We start from the raw sequence: 7,881 nt of genomic DNA, 5'->3' as shown, positions 1-7,881 counted from the left end.
TTCAAGAGAGAGACAGGGAGGTTGCCGCTTGCTTTTGTCACACACTTTTTTTGCCTCCTGTATAGTAGGCAAGTATGCGATTTTGGATGCAGCCCATCCCTGTGTCCTAGAGTGCATCCTAAATACTATGTGAGATTAAAATAAGTGTGTCCCAAAGAATAGTCTGTTGAAAAGAGTATGCCAAAAAACCCTGATCTACAATTTACCAGTGGATTTTCGTAGTGTGGATCCATGCTCACTATAAAGGCTAATATTGCCCACAATCCATTGCGCTTTGGAGGAGGACTCGTTTCAGAACTACAAATAAAAAGTGTTAAAAAACTACAAATATGGCGAATGTGTGTGTCGGATAGTTAGAGAGGTTAAGAAAAAGGGGTTTGAGAGACTAATAATCAACATTTAAGCTGATAAAAAAAAAACATTTATTTAATGTTATCCGTGTTATATTTCATCTGCAACAATGATGTGAACTTTTATAAAGATCTGTTTGGTCATTAAGAAACTGGGAGATGAAAGCACAGGTAACCAAAACTTGAAAGATCCAAAAAAGTCATAAAAGCATCGTAAAATGAATCCATATGAATCAAGAGGTTTAATCCACATCTTAAGACATTTAATCCCATTCTCGATTCATGTGGATTAATTTTACTACACTTTTTTGATTTTCTACGTTTTGGTGAGCTGTGCTTTCAATGAAGGGACAGAAACCTCTCATGCGTCAATGAAAATATCTTAATATCTTTACCAAAGTCTTTTGGGCTTGAAACAACACGAGTAAATAGTGACAGAATTTTCATTTTTTTGGTGAACTGACCTTTTAAGACAAGGTGTAAGACAATTTTCTAAAGTTTTCAAACTCCAAAGTTTTGATTCAGACATGGAGGAAGATCAAAACACTGAACTTTTCACAAGTTCTTTGGGAACAGACCCAGTATTTGACATGGGAACTGACTGGTTTATCCTGTGAAATCCTCAGGTCACAGAGTCCCACACAAAATCAATTCATATCTGAACAGAAAGGTTCAGAGGTCGAGCTATTGATATCAACGGCACACATCATCTGACAGGGACTCACTCTCCTCCAAACACTCACACAGCGGGTGTAAAATGCTGAGTAAGGGAGGATAGAAGTGTGTAAGAGAGATGAAGGAGATAAATATTACCAGTGCAGGTTGTTGAGCAGGGCAACTGGTCGATAATGAATGTGTCCCATTACAGAGCGGGAATAAGAGACTTGTGCTGACACCAGCATCTTTCTCCAGATCTCCGGCGCGTCTAATAATCCTACAGTCAAACGCACACACACACAGCAGACAATCTTCTCTAACGTTTAAATCAACGTGCAGATGAATGCCGTGTTGCTCACCATGATTTATGACTGTTTAGGTCACGCTCCTGGATCAACATTCCTATGGTTTAACCGTTCATTTCCCACTGGTTTGAGGGGTAGTTAATGGCTTGGGCGGGAGTTACAACTAACCGTAGGCCTAAAACGAATTTTTTGCCAAACGTGCCAATGGCTGGTGACTTAAGAAAATTGACCAACCAGCCATCTTTATTTTTTACCGGCCATGAGATGTTTTTGCAAAACCAGGCAGGATTGACAACAACATTTTAGATACCCATGAAAATGCACAATTTTCTATTCTAGTTTCGATGCCACAGCTAAAACCACTAGCCTAACTAATATAAATTTAAAACATTATTAAAGACAGGTAAACAAGCAGTGATTAAGAAAGACCAAATTACAATCAAAAGCACAAATAAATATAATATAGCAAAGATGCAAATGAAATAAACAGTGCTTTTCAGATTTTCAGGTACAGATATTTAAAAAAGTAAGCAAAATAACACTACATAGTCTTCACATCTTTATTTATTAATCCTTATTAAAGTTACAAAAGTTATTCAGTCAAGCAGGGAGTGATTTTCTTCTTTGTCTTTTATTAGGCCGCTGTCACTTTAAGAGCGAATGCACGGATCTAATATACTGATAGTGTTATACATGCGTTAACTTTCTCAACAGTTTACGTTCCCTTAACCGACTGTGTTAACTAGGATTCTCAATATTTTTTGACCATTTTGTGTGAATTTGTCCACTCAAGCGCAAGAAGACCTGAAAGAGAACTCAGTTTAGTATTCACGGGCGCGACTAACCAGTGTCAGAGGGGTATGCAGCAACAATACTTCACATTAAAGATGTGATTGGGCCAGTCAATCAAGAAAAGAACCAATGGGCCGCTGATCTACGTGTTTAATGAAAAATGTTTTTTTTTTACCAATGCATTACAACGGCACTAACCCAGCGCCGCCAATTATGCAAAACAAAACAAAACGAATGGGCCGCCGATGTACGAGTTTTATGGGCCGACAAAGACAAACAAAAAAAAAACGGCCGAAAATGCGTGGACGTCACACTTTAAATCCTACCTGTTGCCTTTGACCATCCACTTATTTAGCTGCTGTCGCATCAATTGACATACCATCTCCTTTTCCCTCTTTCTTTTTCTATTTTTAGTCCCGACAGCTTGTTTGCTTTATCCATCTTTTTCGACTCGTACCTGCTCGCGATATTATCCCCCCTCTCTATGTCAAAATGGAATCGTATGAAAATCCCACTCTAGCCTGTTAGTCCTCTAAAAAGTTATATAACATTGAGGAAATGCAGAAATTATTTAGAAACGTACAACAGCAGTTACGTATAGATTTAAAACAAAATTTACCATCGCTTTGGGCCCCCCCCCCCCTGGTGCTGCGCCGCATATAGCGCATACCCACTTTTTGCGCCACTGTATATGAGCCTCGGCTTTCTGTGCGCACACTAAACTTTCCACATAGCACGCTAGTAACAAACTGAGTTCCCTATGGCATCTTCTTGCACTTGAATATTAAAATTGTCAAAGCTTAAAGCTGCAGTCTGTAGTTTTTCCTCTTTGTCGCCATCTCTGTTCGAAATCTGCAATTGCAGTTATTCGCGGAGATATCAACTTTACGTGGGTTGTGCCTCGGCACGGCACAGCGCGGATGAATCCAGTGTTTTGAGGAGAACGTGCGGCTGTCAGTCGCCGCCGGTGTGGGTCTTGGCATTCGCAATCACAGATTCTACTTTTGGGAAGTATGACCAACATAAGAGTTTTCACTGGAAAATGTCGTCTGAACAAGTAACGTCCACTTTTGTTCTGACCAACTAAAATCGCGCTGATTAAATCTAACGATCGCTTATCATATCACGTCAAAACGTGCAAATTATACTTTGTTCTCAAATTGTTAATGTTAACAACATCAGCATTGCGTTACTACATTTAATGCCCTTCCGATTTTATCCTTTTTTTCCGCATGGGCCGGTTGCAGTCTCTTTTTTCAAAAGAGAATTTTTTCAAGCCATCAAATTGATAATTTTAATTATATCAAGTGCTGTGAGAAAAGGCTGTAAATCTCCACCTCCGACATCCTCACACTCATAGCCGACTAGCCGAGACTCTTCTTTATGTGTACAGATGTGACGTAATGACGCAAACACATGCTCGAATTTCCGGTGGAAATCCACCAGGATCACTGGAATAGGGGTTATGCGCAACATACTTCCGGGTTCTACAAAACGGGTATAACTACTTCCGGTCGTCAGCTACTGAGGTAAACACAGCGTAGGAATGGTGACCTTTTATAGCAGGTGTTTACAGGAGCTACCCATTCTATCCATTTCAGATGTACATCGTATTGCCAAACGGACTTCCAGAGCCCCGAGTACTCCGTTAGATAAAGGATTTAAGTTTTTAAGCCTCCTCATTTATTCATGATTATGAAGGTATGTAAGTTAGTATATGTAGCTTTTGGTAATGCCACCCGATGTAGAGTTAGCTAACTATCAGTAAGTTCGTTTAGACTTGTATGCTATCATAGTAGTTTAACCTTTTATATTTGCTTGCAGACGATTAAAACAATCAAATGAAGACTGCGTTTTATTTTTTTATAAAAATTTTTTTTCTGATACTTAAGCATTCGTGACATTTTAACTAAAACAGAAATAAGAATTGTATTCTAAAAAAAGCGCAAAATAAGTTACCTCAGAGATCACCTACCGCTGCAGATGCGTACGGTAATGCAAACCGGAAATGTTTATACCCGTTTTCCGGTTCGAACGTTGGGCGTTCCGCATAACCCCTATTGACAACATTATAACAAGCTTACCATTTTGAATCGAGCTACGGCAAGCAGAGAGTGTTGAACACTGGCTGGTTATGTACTTGCTCAAAAATGTATTTTGCATAATTTTTAACCCAAAAAAGCTACGGACTGCGGCTTTAAACTTTCGTGATAATGCAGCGCTGGCCCACCAACTGTCCCGAGCGTCATTCATATTTGTTCACGTTCATGCATTGTTAGAATTCATAAAAGTGTTACTAACTGGCGAGTGACACAGTTTCATGTACAGTGTTAATTTTAGGCTTTGGTTTTACAGTTACTGTAGTGTCAGCACAAGCTGATCACATCTTATCTGTATTTCCAGCTCTTTGTTACTACAGTTTGTGTGGATTGGCAGCCTCAGCCTGCCTTGAATGACGGCCAGGTGTTTTATAGTATCTATGAGTCTGATCATCCATCAAAGCGATCGATCACAATCCCAGCGGTTTATTAATGATCCTGTCAGCCGGAGCTCCGCCGCGCTCGTAGTCGTCCAGGATGATAGATCTTTAGCCAGTCTGCCTGTTATTTATGCTCACATGACCTTGTCCACATCTATTGTTGAGCACACCAAATTATGAGTGCTGGGACATGATCATTCAGTGTTCATCTTCCATGTTGAGCTGGAGCGTCAGATCATTAATGAAACCAAATGCACAAGCACTATTGCATTATTAAAGGCCTCGCACAGAGTTATGTGAATCACTAGTCTCTTTAAAGTCAGCATGCATTGAATATTCACCCTATCTATTATATAAATGCATATTATAGATCTTATTGTGAACAATTCATTTGTGCATATAAGTGCGGTTAATCGATTTTTTTTTTTTTTTACGGATTAATCACACATTTTTCTGTGATTAATCGCACCTAACATTAAAGTTTTAATATATTTTTATATTGTAATAATTTCACATTTAGTCTCCAAATGAGTGTAGAAACAACAAAGACAATGCATTTTAAATATCTGATCTGAAAAAATGTCATTGAATCCAGTCAAGAGCAGTGAGTGAGTTTCTCTGGCACATCTTAAAAGTGTTTTCACACTAGTTGTATATTATTGAAAAATATTGATACTTCTGTTCACCAAAAACAACAATCATTATGTTGCAACTTTTAATTGAAATAATTTCCCCTGTGACGGCAAAGCCAGATTCTTACATTTTCTTCTTGGAGGTTTTTAAGAAGTTGTTCAATAAGTCTCAACTGTACACATCATCGTCTAATGTTTGGCAGGAACATAATCTCTGTGAACTGGATTGAACTGCATTCACAGACCTTATCTAGATGGACACAATGCTGAAACAGGTAAAGAGAGAATATGACAAATTATAGCTATTATATGATATAATTGGACACTGTTTGGGGAACAAATCTCCACACATTAAATCAATAAATATGTACTTTACATTAAATTAAAAATGAGCTGACTCTGGTCAGATTTGGCTCATTCACGATGAGAGCTTGAACAGCGCAGTGCAGCTCTTAGTCAAGAGAAGTTCTTTGACAACCATTTGAAACTGTGTATTATCATATGAATGAAGTGCTGTGAGGGACAGGGTGGATTTGGGGAAATCTCGTTCACCACGAACACACTGTACAGTTTCAGGAGTGACATCTTTATTATTTTCTCACTCTAATGCTAAAACTCGTCAACTTTAGCTTGTATCTCCATATTTCGTATGGTCAGTTTTTTGTGATCAATCAATTTATCAATTTATAAAAGAAATATGTATTTAAACAGAAAAGAAAATCATAATTTTATAGAAAAACTACTTTTTTCACCATTTTCCACTGTGGTACAGCGTTTCTCCAAGTACACCAAAAAAAAAAAAAATACTTTTTTTTTCTTTTTTTACAATTGAAGTTATTTCATGTAATAAAAACTTGTTCGAAAAAATATTTCATGGTTAGAGCATAATGCATACCATAAAGGGTTAATTCAATGTGTTACTTGCTGTTTCCTTGTAATTCTTAGTAAAAAATTAAGATTTTTTTCAGTGTATACTCAAAAATATATAAAGATTCATCACTAACCAGATATTTATGGCGAACACTTCGCTCTCAAAGTTGCTCAGGGAACTGAAGAGTTCTTCAGAAAATGATAGCTTGCGGTTATTTTTCGCTGTAATTTTGTCCTACTGTATTTAAATTTACAGTAACATGTCCCAAACTACATTGAGACCTAGAGTATCGTATTGTACACAGCTTATGGTAAAATGTTGAGAATAAATTAAATTGAATATCGAAATCGTGGTCAGCTATTCTAAATAACTTTAAAGTTATTAGCTAGAATCCATGCATACAAATATTAAGATTTATTACTTACTAGATGACGAAGTTCCAGGTCGGCAGAAAAGACAGGTCTACATTTCAGATGCACCCCCCACTGACAGAAATTAAGACTGTTAATGGTCACCCAGTCCTGAAAATGTTAAATGTAAGAATAACGTTAGTAGGCGAGCAATTTTACCTGCGGAATTGTGCGTGGTGTTTTTTGCGGTAAATTTGCACTGCTGTATTTAGATTTACAGTAACTGATAATTTCCTAGAATGCACTGAAAATCTACAGTAACATACTGTCAACTTTGTGCACAGTACATAACTGTTGAAAACACTAATTAATACTGTGAAAGCAACACAATCTACAGTAACATACTGTACATAGGTTATACAGCAAGAAACTGTTGAACAGTATAATGCTGTGAAAACAGCAGAAATCATTTACAGTGTACTTTAGTTAAAGCGTAACTCTCACCAAAATGCAACCTAGGGTCTTTTTGTTAATCTACCCGAGGCAAACTTTCGTTTAAAAGCATAATTAGGATGGAAACGCCACTTTTAAGTTTGACCGTATTTTCGTTTTCGGTCAAATTGCCTTGTGAATGGGAGTGAATAGGGCATGATGATAGCATCAAAATCGCTATTTTTAAAACACTAAGAAGGCTCGACACAACATGAAACTGTGCTGGAAGTCTCACCAGGGGCTCTACACATGAACTCCAGCATTGAGAACAGTGTTTGTGTACACAGAGTTTACTAAAAAGAAAGATTTTGAACAACTCACTGTAGCTTTTGTTGTTTCTGTCCGCCCTCATTTTGACAGTCAAAAATAGTCGATCTCCGTAACAGGGAGGAGAGTAAAGATGGAAAGCTCCTAAAGCTTAGTTCCATATAAATTCACGGATAATTTGTTGTTTTGTCGTTTGTGAAAATCAATATTGACCTTGTATTTGAAAAAGGATCCTCATATAAGAAACAATACTAAAATTCAGAGTCGGTTCATTCGCATTCGGAAATGGACTATTTTTGACTGTCAAAATGCCGACGGACGGAAACGCAGTGAGTTGTTCAAAATTTTTCATTTTAGTAAACTCTGTGTACACAAACACTGTTCTCAATGCTGGAGTTCATGTGTAGAGCCCCTGGTGAGACTTCCAGCAAAGTTTCATGTTGTGTCGAGCCTTCTTAGTGTTTTAAAAATAGCGATTTTGATGCTATCATAAAAGTGCCCCATTCACTCCCATTCACAAGGCATTTTAACCTTAAAACGAAAATACGGTCAATCTTAAAAGTGGCGTTTCCATTCTAATTATGCTTTTAAACGAAAGTTTGGCTCGAGTAGATTCCCAAAAAGAGCCTAGGTTGCATTTTGGCGAGAGTTACGCTTTAAGAGTAAAGTTCCCTCTTCGTTCCCTG

Source organism: Scardinius erythrophthalmus (genome assembly GCF_964197995.2).
Source record: "Scardinius erythrophthalmus genome assembly, chromosome: 2".
Taxonomy (NCBI): Eukaryota; Metazoa; Chordata; class Actinopteri; order Cypriniformes; family Leuciscidae; genus Scardinius; species Scardinius erythrophthalmus.
This window is presented reverse-complemented; position numbering follows the sequence as displayed.